Genomic DNA, 19,806 nt, shown 5'->3' with positions numbered 1-19,806 from the left:
CCTTAGGTAAATAAAGCAAGGCTATGGACCATTAAGCCCTTATTATAATGACTTAACTAAAACAGCACAAATGTGACTAGAGAAGTGTCACACATGGTTCTCTTTGATGTGCACTACATGAATGACTTTCATTCCTTCATGCTCAAGTCCCTCAATGACCTTGGGGACAATTTCTTGGCCTTGTATCTCACGAACAAATCTTTGGAGTTCCTCCCTCATCTTCCTAGCTTGTGCTCGAGTTACGGGTCATAGGGGAACTCGAATAGTTCGCAACGGTGTCTCTTGGTTCGTATCATCCCCCTTCTCTTCAAAAGGATTTGTTCTCAAATCAGCTTCATCGTCTGCAAGAAAAGGAGATAAATCAGAGACATTGAATGTAGCACTCACATTGTACTCACCGGGTAGGTCCAGTTTGTAAGCATTGTGATTGATGCGCTTGATGACTTGAAATGGCCCATCTCCTCGAGGAAATAATTTATTGCTCCTTTGGATTGGGAACCTTTCCTTGCGTAGATGTAACCACACCTAGTCACCAGGTTCAAACACGATGCGTTGGCGTCCCTTGTTAACTCGTTGAACAACTTGGTCCATCCTTCGCTCAATTTAGGCGTACCTGCTCGTGTAATTTCTTGACAAAATCTGCTCGTTTAGCACCATCCATGTTAATGTGCTCAGAAGAAGGTAAAGGTGATAAGTCTAGTGGTGTTAAAGGGTTAAAACCATAGACTATTTCAAATGGTGAAAAATGAGTAGAACTATGCACCGTGTGATTGTATGCAAACTCAATGTGGGGTAAACACTCTTCCCAGATTCTAATGTTTTTTCTAATGATGGCACGCAAGAGTGTAGATAGTGTACGATTGACAACCTCAGTTTGGCCATCAGTTTGTGGGTAACTAGTAGTAGAAAATAGCAATTTGGTACCCAATTTTCCCCATAAAGTTTTCCAAAAGTAACTCAAAAATTTGACATCCTTATCAGAGACAATTGTCCTAGGCATGCCATGCAATCTAATGATTTCTTTGAAAAACAAATCAGCAATGTACGATGCATCATCTGTTTTGTGACATGGTATAAATGTGCCATTTTTTAAAATCTGTCAACAATAACAAAGATGCTATCATTTCCCCTCTTTGACCTAGGCAACCCTGAAACAAAATCCATGGAAATGTCAGTCCAAGGTTCCTTAGGTACAGGTAAAGGACTATAAAGGCCATAGGATTGAAATTTAGACTTAGCTTTGTGGCAAGTGATGCATTTAGCCACCATTCGCTCCACATCTCGCTTCATTCTTGGCCAATGGAAGTGCTCTTGAAGGATAGCTAAGGTTTTAGCCATGCCAAAGTGTCCCATCAAGCCACTTCCGTGTGCTTCCCTAACAAGTAAAGAGCAAATAGAGCAGTTAGGTATACACAGTCGATTGAGGTAGAAAAGAAATCCATCAAGGATGTAGAATTTACCTTGAGTTGCTGAACCACATGAGTCATAAATACCTGAGAAATCTGGGTCATTGGTGTATAACTCTTTAACTAATTCAAATCCTAACAATCTTGCATCAAGTTGAGTGAGCAAAGAGTACCGGCGTGATAATGCATCAGCAACAACATTAGTTTTCCCACATAAGAGAAGGTTTCAATAAATGCAATCCACCTAAGATGACGCTTATTCAACTTGTGTTGTGACTTAATGTGCTTAAGCGACTCATGGTCAGTGTGTATGACAAATTCCCTTGGTCTCAAGTAATGTTGCCAAGTTTCTAAAGCACGAATTAAGGAGTACAACTCCTTATCATAAGTGGAATAGTTCAAAGCTGCCCCATTGAATTTTTCACTAAAGTATGCAATGGGTTTGCCCTCTTGCATTAGGACAGCTCCAATACCCACCCCAGATGCATCACACTCTATTTCAAACATCTTGTCAAAGCATGGCAATGCAAGTAGTGGTGAGTTGATGTTTAAGTATTTGGAAAGCACGTTCTTGAGCATCACCCCATACAAATGGCTCATTTTTCTTAATTACAGCAGTTACAGGTGCAGCAATGGTAGTAAAATTTTTAACAAATCGTTTATAAAAACTAGCAAGACCATGGAAGCTACGTACCTCACCTACCGTGCTTGGAGTAGGCCATTCTCGAATTGCTTTAACCTTCTCCTCATCCATTTTGATTCCATGTTTACTCACAACAAAGCCTAGGAAGACAAGTTGATCAGTACAAAAGGAGCACTTCTTAAGGTTAGCATAGAGCTTTTCCCTTCGAAGTACATCAAGAACAAGTTTCACATGTTCAACATGCTCATCTAAGCTCCTACTATAAATCAGGATGTCGTCAAAATACACAACTACAAATTTTCCAAGGAATGGACGAAGTACATGGTTCATCAACCTTATGAACATTAGTTAGTCCAAATGGCATAACTAACCACTCGTACAAGCCATGTTTGGTTTTAAAGGCCGTTTTCCATTCATCCCCCTCTTTCATCCTAATTTGATGATAACTGCTTTTTAGATCAATTTTAGTAAAAATCACAGCACCATATAGCTCATCTAATATATCATCAAGTCTAGGAATAGGGTGACGATATTTTACCGTTATTGCATTAACGGCCCTACAGTCAGGGCACATTCGCCAACTTCCATCCCTTTTAGGCACCAAGATGACGGGAACCACACATAGGCTCAAGCTTTCTCGTGCCCATCCCTTTGTTAGAAGCTCTTCGATTTGGTGTTGGAGCTCCTTTGTCTCATCTGGTCCCATTTTGTAGGCTGGTTTGTTAGGAAGTGGGGCACTTGGAACCAAGTCAATTTGATGCTCAATTCCCCTTATTGGTGGTAGTCCATTTGGAATCTCATCGGGGAAGACATCCTCATAATCCTGCAACAGAGAGACAATCTGTAGAGTATTAGCAAGATAACTTGTAATAACCAACACCTCTTTGCACAAAAGTACAAAGATGGGTGTATTAACACTCAAAGCTTTTCTTACTACATTGGCTTTTATCAATAGATTTTGCCTTTTCTCTCTCTTTGCAATTTTGGCCGGCTCACCATGTCTTTTTCCTCTCAATTTTCTCGGCCTTATCATTTTCTATTGAGCTCTCTGCTTTTTCTATTTTTTTCTTGTCATTCTCAAGCTCACTCTCCTTGATCAGGCTTTCTTGATCCTCACGAACTTGGATAGGAGTGAGTGGCACAAGCACAATCCTCTTCTCGCCTTGCTTGAAGGAGTATTTATTGGTAATGCCATCGAATGTAATTCCCTTGTCGAATTGCCATGGTCTCCCCAATAGTATGTGACATGCTTGTATAGGGACCACGTCGCATAACAGCACGTCCTCATACTTTCCAATTCGAAAAGGTACTTGGACTTGCTTGGTCACACGAACATCCCCACTATCATTCAACTATTGCAAACGATAAGGTGTTGGATGTCGTAGAATGGGTAGTGCTAGTTTCTCCACCATCAAGGCAGTAGCGACGTTAGCACAACTACCTCCATCTATGATCAAACTACATACCTTGCCTTTGATATAGCAACGGGTGTAGCAAATGTTCTCCCTTTGTACATGGTCGGCGGCTTTCACTTGGGTTGCTAAGGCTAGTCTGACAACAAGTCCAACTCGTTCATCGATGGGCAATGCTTCCTCTTCTTCCTCAAGGGATGGCAACTCCTCCTTCTCATCTTCATCATCGGTGAGAAACTCACCATTGGGTATGATCATAGTGCGTTGGTTCGGGCATTGGCTAGCAATATGCCCTCGGCCTTGGCATTTGAAGCATCTAGTATCTCGATTTCGCCCCATGCTTGACTCAATGGCAGTCTTTGGTGTTGCCTTAGACTGCCACTTAGTCATATCCGGCCTCGGTCTTGAAGGGGTGGAATTACTCGGCCCTTTATCCTCTTTCTTTGGTGGTATAGTTCTGGGATAAGAGGGTGAAAAGTTGGAGTAACTTCGAGTCGAATCCCTCCTCTTAATCCTCCTTTCAATCTTGATGGCCTTCTCCACCAAGTCCCCAAGTTCTACATAGTAGTGTAACTCCACTTAATCAGCGATTTCGGGTCTTAATCCGTTCAAGAAGCGTGCCATTGTTGCTTCTCGATCCTCCATGATGTCTGCCCGTAGCATGAGTATTTCCATTTCCTTGTGATAGTCCTCGACACTTCATGCTCCTTGGTTGAGGGTTTGAAGCTTTTGGTACAAGTCACGGTAGTAGTGACTTGGTACGAAACGCTTCCTCATTAGTCGTCTTAGCTCCGTCCAAGTTTTATGGTAGGTTCACTCCTCCTTCGACTAGTGGAGAGTTGATCCCACCAATAACGGCGTAGTCGGTGAATTCGACCACGGCCAACTTGACATTTTGCTCCTTCGAGTAAGTATTGTAGTCGAAGACAAGTTCAATTCTAAGTAGGCATCAGGGTCTGATCGTCCTTGGAAGGGCGAAATTTTCATCTTTATGCCCGAAATGTGATCATTTGAAGGCCTAGCATCACGCTTGGACCTACTTTGCTTATGCTCATAGTTGTTGTCTGAGTTGGAGTCGCTAGACTCATGTGCATAAGCCTTTCCACGACTGCCTTTGGAGCTTCCATGAGACAACTCTAAGCTGTCAATGCGCTGGTGAATCAGTTCAAGTTTTTGGTCCATCATGCGTCCCAATTCGCGTTTGATTGCTTCTGTGAAAAGTTTAAGATCAAAAGCTTGGGAGCTTGCTTCCCCCTCATTAGCCATGGTGAAGTATAGGGTAAAAAAAATAATAATGGAGAGAAGCAAAGTTTATCTCGCACACTTCCTCATGTGTTTACTCTCGCTCTCATGTTTGAACACTCTAATGAACTCACCAAGGTGTTTTCAAGGCTCCTCGGTCAACTCCTCGAAGAAGTTAGAACTCCTTCTAGTGTGGATCGACTTACCAACCAGGGTCACAAGATTGTAGCACTTTGAACGAAAGAAAAAAAAAGAACAAAAGATGAAGGGACTGACCACGACTCAATGAATGACTCAAAGTTGAATTTTAAGGATCCTAGACAAAACTCTACCCAAAACTGGAATTTTGAGCTGTTGGTTGCTGCATTTCTGGTCAGTGTTTTGATAGGTAAATGGACATTTTAGAGGATTCAGAATGACACTTAAAACTGACCTAATGATGCATGAAAATTTCCAGAATTAATGATTGGACAGAAATTCCCCAACGGTTATAAAGATGGAATCCGAATGGAAAAGGAATTTGTGTTGCGGTGGGATTGTTTTGGAAACCCAAGGCTGACTTTTCTTCCTTGATCTTTTAGAACAAGGATTAGTCTTTCTATTTGCTGGTTCCCACGAATTCTAAGGTCAAGATCAAGATGGTCAGCTTTTAGGAGGGCATTTATCACAATGAATGGTCAAATTTGGAAGCTTTCAAGAGTCAAATTTCATGGCTGAATGTTCTTCTTATCAATGGCTGGAGACTTTCAAGAATCCCCAACTAAAGTTCCAAGAACTTCAAGATTGTGGTTTTAAACAATCAAGAACTTCAAGAAACCCAAGTTTTGATCAAGACAGATTTCCAAGAATTTTGTAAGGTCAGCCAGCTATATATATATATATATATATATATATATATATATATTTTTTTTTTTTGTATGTAAACAACATGAACACAAGGTAACAACTAGATAGGACTCTAAAACCCTTTGCTACAAACTGATTTTTTCGGATGAACAGTAACCTAGGATGATCAAATAGAACAAAAGACTGGAATTAAATGGATATAACAGAATAGAAACAAGACACAAACACAAACAAAGAATCAAGAATAAGACACAAAAAAAAAGGCTGGACCAAACAAGGCTATCCACAACAATTAACAACAACTAGATGCAAGTTTATGATGCGACAAATCTGGAAAAATAATACAAGAACACGATGTAAGAAATCTGGAAATTGCGGATAGCAAACTTAGAACATGAAAACAGAATTTTGGACAACTTGACTCGAAAAGGAAATAAATCAAGGGATATAACGTGATATCTCTTAACTAACTCTGATTACTAACTGATACAAACGTCGCCAACCTTGTGACGAAACTCGTAAAAGATTAGCTTCATGATCGACAAGAGGACACCAAGTTTGGAGCGAATGGCCTCAACCCGTTAATCACGTGGTTAACGAATCTTGGTATAATGGTAGAAGACGCCACAACCTAGTGCGATTCTAGATTGATAAGTCACGAACACCTAGAGAAATTCTAAGGTATTCAAGAAGCCTTGGAGAAACCAAGAAAACTCTCAAAATCTAATTTATTGATTGAATGCCTAAAACCATTGGAAGTGTGGGCTATTTATAGCCTTACATAGAGATGAACAACTAAATAATGTGGAACTAGTCTAGAATTGTGGGCTTGACTAAGACTAACAATTGTAGGTTTGACTATTTCCATAAGACTAAGAATTGTGGGCTTGACCAAACCTTATGAGGCCATCCCTTAGGTAAATAACCTTATGAGGTCATCGCTTAGGTAAATAACCTTATGAGGTCATCCCTTAGGTAAATAAAGCAAGGCTATGAACCATTATACCCTTATTACAATGACTTAACTAAAACAGCAAATGTGACTAGAGAATGGTCACGCATGGTTCTCTTTGATGTGCACTATATGAATAACTTTCATTCCTTCATGCTCAAGTCCCTTAATGACCTCGGGGACAATTTCTTGGCCTTGTATCTCACGAACAAATCCTTGGAGTTCCTCCCTCATCTTCTTAGCTCGTGCTCGAGTTACGGGTCCTAGGGGAACTCGAATAGTTTGCAATGGTGTCTCTTGGTTCGTATTATTGTTCTTGCTCAACCACTGTTCTCTTTCCTCTCTTGGTTCTTGGGCTCGCTTAGCTTCACGGCCACGGCCACGGCCACGACCACGGTCACGGCCACGACCACATCCACGTCCACGTCCATGGCCACGACCACGTCCACGTCTCCCCTCCATATTTTTTTTCTCTCTCTCTTTTCTCTCTTTCCAAAAGGTAATTTAATAAATAAACGAAGTAAATTGTTGAAAACAACATGATCTAACATACCAAATACACAGAGAGACATATACACGACATTACATACCATATACACAAGGAGACATATCACAGTAGACAGATAATCAAATAGTCACTATCGCACATGTAGGTATTATCATACCATAAACAAAAGTCATGTAGTAACAAAATAAGGGCAAATCAAAAGGAAAAGTTGATGCCGTCCCAGTCTCAGTTAAAATAACCCCGTCCTGTCTCTCACGTCACTTACTATCCAAACTAGACGTTCGTTAACCTCTTGTACTCATTCTAGCCAAACAAAGCCTGTTCATGTTCCCAAAATGCAAGTCTTAAATATTTAGTACTGCCTCAACTCTGGAGTACTCGGACACGAGAATCCGAAATAAGATAATTCACATTTCGAGCTGGCCAGTCCCAAGAGTAAACTATCTATAATCAAAATTCCTACCTGACATACCTATCTATGATCCTCAGATACCATGAGAAAAATTTAAGACCTATAACAATATGATTCATAACTGATGCTCAAATGAGCACTTAGTCCTTCATACTTAGTCATCACTCGGCCCAGGCTCACTCTGCGCAGAGACCACGCGAAGCAGGCTCTGATACCAACTGTGACAACCCCACCTCCCGCTAAGGCGAACCAAAGGGTTTGGTGAATCGCCTGCCCAACTCTCGCCGGGACTCAGTCATACCTCAAGCAAATCCGAAATAAAACCACAAGAAAGAAACATTAAATCTTAAAGCAAAACTTATATACATTTCTATCTCAAAAGGGAGTACCAACTCAAATATACAAAGGTTCACAATTCTTCATACATCCAGCCCGTGCCAAGCGCTAGGACGAGAACCATTACAAAATTCAAAAAACTAGTCTAGGCTAGTCTATACCGAGCTCACGTTCTTGCTCGCCTTCCCCTGTTAAGGAAAACAGAACTAAAGGGATGAACTAAAAGCTCAGTGAGGTTCCGAACGCATAATCAAACAATAAGTCCATTGAAAGCGATAATCAAACAATAAGTCAAACAATAAGTCAAGAAACATTTACAATATAAAGCGATAATAACACATTCATTAAAAGGATACGTGCTCACAGGGAGCCATTCATTCATTGATTCTCCTTTCATTCCCTTATTCCTCCAATCATTTGAAAATACATTTTTGTAAGTAAAAACCCCTCATTTACAATACCAATCGTTCATTCATTTCATTTCACCCCCTTCCGGACGTTGGCCGGACTCCACCAGACTACAAGGTAATACTCGAATATACCAAACATTCACCCTGTGACAGCCCCACCTCTCCCTAAGGCGAACCAAAGGGTTCGGCGGATCGCCTGCCCAGGTCTCGCCGGGACTCAGTCATACCTCAAACACATCCGAAATAAAATCACAAGAAAGAAACATAATAACAATCCAAAACTTAGAGCAACCTTATGTACATTTCTATCTCAAAAGGAGTACAGACTCAAATATACAAGGTTCTCAATTCATCATACATCCAGCCCGTGCCAAGTGCTAGGGCGAGAACCAAAAAAAATTCAAAGAACTAGACCAAGCTAGTCTATACAAAGCTCTCGTCCTTGCTCGCCTTCCCTTGTTAAGAAAAACAAAACTAAAGGAATGATCTAAAAGTTCAGTAAGGTTCTGAACACATAATCAAACAATAAGTCCAGTAAAAGCAATAATCAAACAATAAGTCAAGAAACATGTACAATATAAAGCGATAATAACACATTCATTAAAAGGATAAGGGCTCACAAGGAGCCATACATTCGTTCGTTCGTTCATTCTCCTGTCATTCCCCTTATTCCTCCAATAATTTGAAAATGCATTGTTGTAAGTAAAACCCTCGTTCGTTCTTTCATTTCATTCACCCCCTCCTGGACGTTGGCCAGGCTCCACCAGAATACAAGGTAATACTCGAGTATACCAAACGTTCACCCAGGGTCACCAAATCGCCCGACCGAGTCTGCTTCTGACTCGAGTCGACCGGCAACAAAGGGCAAGGACCCAGTTCAGCCAAAAGATTTACATACATGCGCAACTAACATGTAAACACTTAACATTAAAAATTTCACATTTCATTTAGGTCAAGTGCGATAAAGTACACACTCGCCTAACAAAATTCATTTTGAACAAACATTTATCATTTAATCAAATATCCATAACAAGTCACATAGTTAATAACATAACAAACAAAGAACACTCACCTATTTAAACAAAAGATCGTCCAAAGTATTCTTCCGGGTGATACCCTCAATCACCAAGGAACCCTAATAGTAATCAAAAGAACACATTATGCTTCTACCATAAAAACCTTAAGTGATTCAAAGAGAATCCAGATACGTACTAGTGCAATACATAAATATGAGTTTTAAGATGAAAAGTGTATATTTAGATTAGACGACATTAGTAACTAAGAGTTTTCCCAAATCAAACACAAAACCATACCAAAAAGGTTTTTAGAAAATTCCATTGAAAATAAATTAATAGTGCCACTTCAAAATACAGCCGGATATGAAAAGACAGTTGTTCAAATTTTCGTAAAGCTCTTCGTTTGGTCCGAAACTAACTCATATGCAAAGAAATAACGTATAACAAGTGTCTTGGGTATAATCATATCAAAAGGAATCTAAACAAACCCTAATAATAACCAAGAGAAAATATTACAGGTAAACCCTCAAAGTTTAGGTGAACCAAAGAAAATCCGAATATTTACTTGTACAAAGTATAAATATAGTTTTGGAAGTGAAAATAGTACATCTACCTAGCCCTCGGGTGCAAATTTAGGCAGCACGCCCTTTGTATTTACCTATTTTCCAGCCATTTATGGCTTCATTTTTCCTCAATCAGTCCCAAAGTCATACACAATGTAAGTAAGCTCATTATAATTGCCGTTCAATAGGCTCAATGTTATACAAGTACAAAACCAAGCTAGGAACATGTGCGGAAACGAAGTTTGAGTGAAGAAACAAAAGACAGATTTTGACATTGTTTTGCATAACGGACATAATTGAGGCTACGCTTATTGGTTTGTGGTGAAATTTATACCGTTTCGAAGCTAAGAGAAAGGGCTACAACTTTGATGAAGACCACTCAGTCCAGTTCGTAGTGTAGCTTGGTCAAAATTTCAATGTACAAAACCAGAATCTCACAAATAGGTTAGCTAACCACACTATGGTTAAATGACAATAACTCAGGCTACCGAAGTCCGATTGAGGCTTTTTCAATGCTGTTGGAAAGCTAAGACATAGCACTACAACTTCTATGTTTTGGCCAAATGCTAATTCAGTACGGATCAGGGTGAACAGATGCGATCAGATTGGTGAAATGTCAGAACTATCCTTCACGTTCTACCTATGGCAGTTAGGGGTATTTTTGTCTTTTCACATGGTACAATGCTCGGATTGGGCTGAAATTCTGCAGGCATTTATAAAACATTATTCTATATAACTTTCATGTTTTATGCTTAGCCTAATTCGGCCTCTAACATGGTGAACTGAAACCGGGCAGAATAGGGTACATACTAACTTCAATTCTGGAAATTTGCTACAATCAAGATATAAATCTCATTTTTAGCTTGAAACCATCACTACCACCTCTTATACCAACATATATACATCATACACCATCCATACAGCAAGTATGAGGAGGGTATCATTCAAACCCTAACTCAATTGCATCATTCCAATCATCCAAAATCACTTGATATAAGCATTATTATAACCACAAATACAAGCTACTAAGCAACTCCAACATGATTAAAGGACAAAGAAAAGTGTAGGCAGCCATATTACCTCAAAACAAAGCTTGCTAGAGTTATCCTCCACTTCCCCTTGAAATTTTTGGTTTCTTAAGCTTCCCAAGTTCCCAAACTAGTGATTAATCGGTTTAGTTTTTCTTGTTTTGTGAGAACCCTAACCTTCCACAATTTTCTTAGCCTTTTGTTTATTTTCCTTTCCCCCTTTTAAGTGAAAATTTGTTAACCATTTGTTTTAAACAAAGGAAGGTTTGTTGTTACGTATATTTGTGTGTGAGATACGTATACATGTGTATGTGTTAGAAGTACAATTGTGCATGGCAGTCGAACTTGGAAGAGGAAAAAATTTTGCGAAAAGACTGAAGGGCCGAATCCGGCCAAGAATCTGGCCAAGAATTTTGAAAAAAAATTGATGGCTGGATTGTTGAGGGTTTTTGAAAAAAAATTGACTTTGCTACTGGCTTGAATTCGGCCAAGAATCCGGCCGGATTGTGACGTGGCACAGGCGGCCACCAACTTTGACCGCCTATTTTCTCCTCTTTTTATACTGTTTTGCTACCAAAATATCTTCATTTTGCTTCATGTTCAACCGAGGCTTTGAGAGAAGAAAGAAAAACTCTTCAATTTCTAGTTTCAATTTTCACTCATAACTTGAGATTTCACCGATAGAATTTTAATTTACTCCGTACAAGTGCTAGCTAGGGTGGACTAGAGGTCTTGGTGGAGTTATTTTTGGAAAAGAAGCCCTGAGTTTCTACCTTTGTTGAACTCATAAGGTGAGTTGTTAAGGAAATTCTCTTTTGGTGCCAATATTGGTTAATTAGTGGTTTGTAAAGGTTAATCATGCTATATTGTGGATGATTTCATGGTTTTAAGTCAAGTTGGTTCAATTTCTGATTTATTGGGTATTTTTCTGATTTTATATGATAGCCATGGATTGTCTTTGATTTGATAGCTCTAAATGGTTTAAATGGAACTTTTACGCGTTAATTACAACCGTTTGCGGAAAATTTCCGCTTATAGTGTGAATTTCCGGTTTAGGGTTTAAATTGGGTATTTTTCCAAGATTGCCTTATAAGCTTCAAATTGGCCTTGATTGAAAGGTTTTGCAGCCTAATTGAGTGTGTTTTATTGCTTGTTAATTGTGTATGTGATGATGGTTAATTGCTATGAGTAATGGGTTTTTGAATTGTAAGGTGAAAGTGAAGAAAATTAGGGGAAATGTTGTCCGTTTCTTTTCTTGTCTAGTAAATGAGTAAAAGTGGTTTTACAAATGTGTTTTGTATCAAGTTGGACGTAATTCCTTGAAAATGTCATCGGGTCTTTCAATAAGGGTGCGAGGGCTAAGTTTCTATTCGAACTCGTATATTTTCGTTTGGCAAATAATGTGACCGTTTTACCTTTTTAAGACGTTATACCTCTTCCGTTTGAAACTTCAAATGTTCCTTATGCCCTTTCCAACATATAAAGGTATGAGTTAGGGTTTTATCGGCCACAAGTGAACTACTTTTAAGCAAGGTTTTAAGGGTGGAAGTTAAAGTATTTTGTCCTCCTTTTCACATGATTTTATCAAGGCATTGGTCATATAATGCCCACCTAAATATATGCTTTTGAGTCATATAAACGATTCTGAAACATTATCTCGTAGTTGATCCAATTGGATTTCGATTTGACTTTGGTCTAAGTGTTTCCTGCCGGAAATTTTATAACCCTTTTGAGTTTGGTTTTGTACTTGGTTTATGAAACCTTAGTTATTTCCGTCTACCAGTCCAAATGCCCCGTTTCACTTTAAAGTCATTTTATACGTTCTACTCATCATTTATTGGGTTTCTTCGGTTTCACCTAATTGGTTGTGCTATATTCTTTCTCGTTTAATATTAGGTTTTCTTGGTGACTAAAGGTAATATCCGGAAGGATATTTTGCACGTTGTTTTGCGTACATAGGTGAGTGTTCCTTGTTTGCTATATTTTCTTGACTTCATGACTTGTATTATTGTTTGATAACGTGTTAAGGGCTTTCAATGATTTCCAAAAACGAGTTTTCTAGGCGAGTGTGTACTTTATCGCACTCGACGTAAATAAATGTGAAATTTTCAAGGATTTAATGATTGAAACGTTAGTTGCGCATGATGTAAGCCTTTTGGCTGAATTGGGCCCTGCCCTTTGTTATCGATTGACTCGAGCCAGAAGCGGACTCGGTCGGGCGATATGGTGACCTTGGGTGAATTTGGTATACTCGAGTATTACCTTGAATTCTGGTGGAGTCTGGCCAACGTCCAGGAGGGGTGAATGAAACGAAAGAACGAACGAGGGTTTTATTTACAAAAAAAAAAAAAAAAAATACATTTTCAATTGATTGGAGGAATAAGGGGAATGACAGGAGAGCAAACAAACGAGCGAACGTATCCTTTTAATGTATGTGTTATTATCGCTTTATATTGTAAATGCTTCTTGACTTGTTGTTTGATTTATGGCTTGATTATATGTTCGGAACCTCACTGAGCTTTTAGCTCATCCCTTTAGTTTTGTTTTCCTTAACAGGGGAAGGCGACAAGGACGAGAGCTCTGTATAGACTACCTTGGTCTAGTTCTTTGATTTTGCAATGGTTCTCGCCCTAGTGCTTGGCACGGGCTAGTTGTATGGTGAATTGAGAACCTTTGTATATTCGATGGTTGTATTTCCTTTTAAATAGCAATGTATATAAGTTTCACTTTAAGATTGGATCATTGTTATACTTATTCTTGTGGTTTATTCCGATGGTTGCTTGAAGTGATCGACTGAGTCCCGGCGAGAGCTGGGCAGGCGGTCCGTCGAACCCTTTGGTTCGCCTTAGAGGGAGGTGAGGCTGTCACATGTTTTCACTCAAAATGTTGGATTCAAGGTTGAAAATTGAAAGCTCTCTTCACTCTTCTCCCTCTCTCTCTCACGGCTGCTAGGCAGAAAATGAAGGCTCAATGAAGCTTCAAGAAGGTTAAAAATGATAGAAATGAATTTGGGTCAAAGGTGACAAGTGTCACACTTTGATTGGTAGTCAAATTTTGTTCTTTTCTCTCTTATTTTTGGTCCAATATTTCGGCTGCCTTGAAGATATTTTGGGGCTGATATTAATCACTTAATAGCAAGGAGATTAAAGTAATAAAGTATGGGTCAAGTGGTGTGTTTATCCGGTAACAAATAGTACCCGTCGGTTCGAGTCGATTTTCCTTAAATCGCATATACTAGGGTTTTAGCTTATAATTCATTAACTTATTATTATCACTTCTAATCACACACTCAATATCATCTAAAACTCACTTTTAATCCCCAAATTTGATCCACACTTCGTACCAGATAGCCGCACTACGGATAGGCGTAAAACCCTAATTCATGCTGACTTAAAACACGAAAAGTGAAACCCTACTTTCTAGGTTCATTTGCACTTATTGTGGGTGATTGAGTAGTAGGGCTATTATAAAGTAATAATTTCTAAATAAAAGGGAATTTTAAGAAAAATATATAAGGAAATTTTTCCTGTCGTCACACACCCAGGGTCACCATATCGCCCGATTGAGTCCGCTTCTGGCTCGAGTCGATCGGTAACGAAGGGCAGGGCCCAGTTCAGCCAAAAGGCTTACATTCATGCACAAGTAACGTTTCAATAATTCAATCGTTGAAAATTTCACATTCATTTAGGTTGAGTGCGATAAAATACACACTCGCCTAGAAAACTCGTTTTGGCAATCATAGAACGCAGTTAACATGTTATCAATCATTCATAACAAGCCATGTAATCAGGAAACATAACAACAAGAAACACTCACCTATTTACGCAAAATAACGTCCAAAATATCCTTTCGGATATTACACTCAGTCACCGATGAAACCTAAGATTAAACGAGAGAGAATATTACAGTTCATCTAGCAAAATTAGGTGAAATCGAAGAAAATCTGACTAACGACGAGTAAAACGTATAAAGATGACTTTGAAAGTGAAAAGAGGCATTTGGATCTGAGGACGGGAATAATTAAGGGTTTCATAAATCAAACACAAAACTAAACTAAAAAAGTTATATAATTTCCAATAGAAAACACTTGGACTAAAGACAAATCAGAATCCAAATAGATAGGCTAAAGAAATATTTTTTTTCTGAATTGTTTATGTGGCTCAAAATCAATATATATTCAAGTATATATTATATAACAAAGGTCTTGATGAAAATCATGTGAAAATAGGACAAAATACCTAAGAAAACCCTAAACCACTCCTCTTTATTTTGGCAAGAAATAAGTAATCATTTGATAGTGAAAACTGGATAGTTGTAGCTATGCATCATGTTTGAAAACGGTTAAAATGGTCACCACCTTCATTACACGAAAGTATAAAAGTTTACATAACGTGTAGCTCATCTAACCTCCTTCAAGAGGGCCAAAGGAGTTCTCAATGAAATACATCCAACTCGACACAAAAATCACATTTCCAATCCACTTTAACTCACTCAAATTACAAGACAATAAATGGGTAGCATTTTCCCCTAAATTCTTCATTTTCACCCTACAATCAAAAACCAATTCTCATAGCAGTTAACCACAATCACACATACGGTTCATAAGCAATACAACACATCCAATTAGGCCACAATACCCTTCAATCAAAGCCAATTAGAAGCTTAAGAGCCACAATACCCTTCAACCATAAGAAAACCCCCAAATTAAACCCTAAAATCGGAATTTCCACACAAACCAGAAATTTTCCGCAAACAATCGCAATTAAGGCACAAAAGCTCCATTTAACACCATTTAGTGCTATCAATCCAAGACCAACCCATGATTATAATATAAAATCAGAAAATCCCCTAATAAATCAGAAATTCACCATAAACTCCTTCAACCCATGAAATCTTCCACAAAACAACATATTTAATCACTACGAAGCACTAATATACCATTATTAGAACAAAAAGGGAACTTTGTTAGGAGCTCACCTTATAACTCAAGAAAGATAGCACCTTAAAACTTCCCTTTCAAAAATCACTCCGTCAAAAGCTTTAAACCACCTTAGTATACCCTTGTATGGAGTAGTTTGAAAATCCAACAGTGAAATCTCAAGATTCGAGCAAAAATTGAAACTAGGAAATGAAGAGCTTTCTTTCTTCTCTCTATGATGCACGGCTGAGCAAGGGAAGAAATGAAGATATTTCGGGGCCAAAAGCAATATAAGAAGGAAAGGAAACAGGCGGTCAAAGTTGGTGGCCGCCTGTGCCACGTCACAATTCGGTAGGAATCTGGCCTGATTTCCGGCCGAATTCAAGACAGAGGAGAAATCAATTTTTTTTTTCAAAACCTTTCAACAATCCGGCCAGCAATCCGGCCAAGAATTGGCCGGATTTACGGCTGGATTTGGTCCTTCCTCTTCTCACAAAATTTTTTTCTTATTTTCCTAATTCAAATGCCGCATTCATCCACTCTTCCAACTTATAGACATATATATACATATCTCACATCACACGTTCACATATATGCAATGCAAACCCTCCTTAGAAATGGATAGCAAATTCTTTTCATTTTTAAAAAGGAAGGTGAAAATAAACAAAATACTGAGAAAATGTGAAAATTTTAGGGTTCTCACAATAACCTTTCTTGGCCTTCATTCTTCTCCATTTTTCCAGCCTCCTAACCGTGAACCTTGAGAGAAAAACAAGAGAAAGAAAGCTTTAATCCATCTTGGATTTAACTTGATTGAGTGAGAAAACAAGAAAACCAAACCAATTAGCTACTAATTTGAGGGCTTAGGAAGCTTGGGGAGCTAAACTTTGCAATAAGAGGTGAAGGATATCTCTTGTAAGCCTATTATTGAGGTATATTGGTTGTCCATCATCTTTAGTTCCTTTATTCTTGCTTAAGTTGCTATACAATTCATATTTTTGGTTGATTGATAGCTATGCAAGTAGTTGTGATGATTTTTGGAGAGTTGGTAAGTTAGGGTTTTGTATTGTTCAACCATATTTCTTCTTGTTTAGATGGAATATGCTATGAATAAGTGTAGACAAGGAGGTGAAGTGGTGTTTCAAGCTAGAACTGTGAAGATTAGCACTTGTATTCATGAATTCCAGTTTTCGGTTTTGTAATTCCCCTGTTCTGATCGGTCCTGTTTGACCATTAGGGAGGCTGAATTAGGCTTAGTACAAAACATGAAAGTTGTAGGGAACGATGTATTATAGCTACCTGTAAAATTTCAGCTCAATCTGAGTACTGTAGCATGTGAAAAGACAAAAATACCCCTGACTGCCATAGGTAGAGCTTCAAGGACAGTTTTGACATTTCACCAATCTGACCGCGTCTGTTCACCCTGATCCGTATTGAATTAGCCTTTGACCAAAACACAAAAATTGTAGTGCTATGTCTTAGCTTTCCAACAGCCCTGAAAACGCCTCAATTGGACTTCGGTAGCCTGAATTATTGTCGTTTACGCATAGTGCGGTTAATTAGCCTGATTGTGAGAGTCTGGTTCTGTAATTTGAAATTTTGACTTGGATACACTACGAACTGTGTGACACCCGAAAGAAGAAGAAAAGGAAAAAATTCTGTGAACAGTGATTTTTTTGCAGAATCCGGCCGGAAATCCTGTGACACCCCCACTTCTCCCAAGGGCGAACTCGAGGGTATCAACGGGACGCCTGCCTGGCTCGCGCCAGGACTCGATAAAATAAATTTCACGTTAAAAGAAAGTTCTATATACACCATTACTTCTTCAAAAATTAGATAAACTTTTACATCAAGCTATACACACCACTAGTACTAGAAAGTAAATCCTAGGAAGGCTGATAACTACAACCACCACAGCATACACATACATCGTACTAGTTAACTTATAACATGTACAAAGTCAACTATTCTATAACCAAAAGTGTATACACCTTCTCAAGCGATCTCCGCGTTGGCCCCTACTAAGGAAAACAAATGGAACGGGGTAAGCTATATGCTTAGTAAATAATTAGGGGTAAAAATGTAAAAGCACATTCAAATAAACATATAAATCCAAATATTTCACATCAATACAGAAATGTAACATCAAAATGGTAGGATACAGGTGGCTCCAAAGCCAGTTCAATTTCCCGAGCTTGAACGCCTGTTGACACTCCGTCAACCAAAGTACTCATGGTCCGTAGACTCCACTTACTTTCCCCATTCACCTTATCAACCCCCGTTGGCCAGTTAACAGCACACAGCAGCTCGAGCGAAACAAAATCACTTAGCTTCTTTAATCAAAGCTTTAACAAAGAACAAAATTCCAAGATTAGCATGGAACTAATTTCGACCAAGCCTTGGCTGGCTCGAATAGTTCGTCTACCCTTGGAACTGGGTTGGAATCAAGGCCTGAGATATCCGATCTCTCAATAGATGATATCTCTTAACAAAATACACAACAAAGCGCTTACCCCAAACAGCACATAGCAAAAGGGGTTCAATTCAAGTCATGTAATCACCCCCATCAGCACTCAGCAAAAAGGTGATACGCAACATAAGGCATGTATTCTCACATATGAAATCAAAACAAAGGATGGGCTTAGGTCGAGTGAGATAAAGTACACCATCGCCTAAGTACCCATTTAACATATACAAAGCACTTTAACAATTTCACATCAATAAACAACCCAATTACTCACTTGATAAAGCTTGGCACGAAAAACGATACAATTCACTGAGCTTGACCGTCACTGTCAAAAGCCTCACAGCCTGTATTGACAGATTATATACACACATAATTGAAACGGCCATACAATAACAGTTTATAACTTAAACGATCGAAAACGGTCAAAAATAATCAAAAACGGTCAAAAACGACATTAAGGCCAAAAGAATGTCGAAATCGGCCGAAACGGCCGGAATGATAACAAAATAACAAAAATAGTCCTAAACGGCAAAAATGGTTGAAAAATGCACGTGCGCGTGCGCGAAAATGAAAACGGTCGCGCATCAAAGGCGCAAACGGACATTTCACAGTTTTGACACCTTTTACGGTTTTAATTATAACAGAAGCTGTGGTTGTCGGTTTACGGTGTACGAGATACTGTTTCGAAACTAAGACAAAGAACTACAAGGTTTATGAAGACCATTTAACCCAGATCAGAAGGTATCTAGGACAAAATGCAAATTACAGTAGCAAATCAGTCATGGTCAGTCCCATGTCAGATCTGATTTCAAATAGCAATAACTAGGTGGCATTTAACCCAAGATGCACAAGGTGGCATTTCGAACCTATGACGATCGTTCAACTCAGTTTACATTTTGGCTCGGTCAAAAATGCAAATGATAGTCTCAGAATTTGCCTTGTTAGAACTGAGGACAAAATGTCCGACAGTCTGACTTTCAATGGCCATAACTCGGTGCACACAAATCCGTTTGGGGTGATTTTTGCCGTTTTAGAAAGCTCTCACATAGGACTATAACTTTCATGTTTTGATCGTAAACAGATTAGATACGATTCATATCAGAAAATGAAGCCAAAAGCAGGGCTTCACACTGCCTGGATTTTCTGGTTTGGCACCAAAATGCCCTAACCAAACTTAAGTCACATTTGTGACTTCAAACACATTTATAAACAACCAAAACACATGCAATACCATCAATGTAGCTATCATACACTACCTAAAGCTAGGTTACATCAACCCACACTTAGGTTTTGCAACAAAACCACAATTCCAACCACCATTGCACCATGATGCACCAACCAACCTAACTTAGCATAATCAACCTATGAAACCAAGAAGTGTGGCTGGCCGGAACCACCATGCAACCTCCACATGCTGTCCACATCTTCACAACCATAATCTATACAAATTTGAGTCATGCAACCACATCAAATGAACCATACACCATCCCCTTAATCCATAACACATCATCAACACTAAGTTGCATTGGTCAAACCCTAGCTTTTCAACCCCTTTGCTGGCCGGTTCTCTACTCACTACAAACCCACAATTTTGAGCTACAAATTTCACCTTTTGAGCTCAAACCAACCAATATTAACACATACAAT

Source organism: Coffea arabica, chromosome 6c, assembly GCF_036785885.1.
Source record: "Coffea arabica cultivar ET-39 chromosome 6c, Coffea Arabica ET-39 HiFi, whole genome shotgun sequence".
Lineage (NCBI taxonomy): Eukaryota > Viridiplantae > Streptophyta > Magnoliopsida > Gentianales > Rubiaceae > Coffea > Coffea arabica.
The sequence above is the reverse complement of the archived record's forward strand: the minus strand, read 5'-3'. Positions refer to the sequence as shown.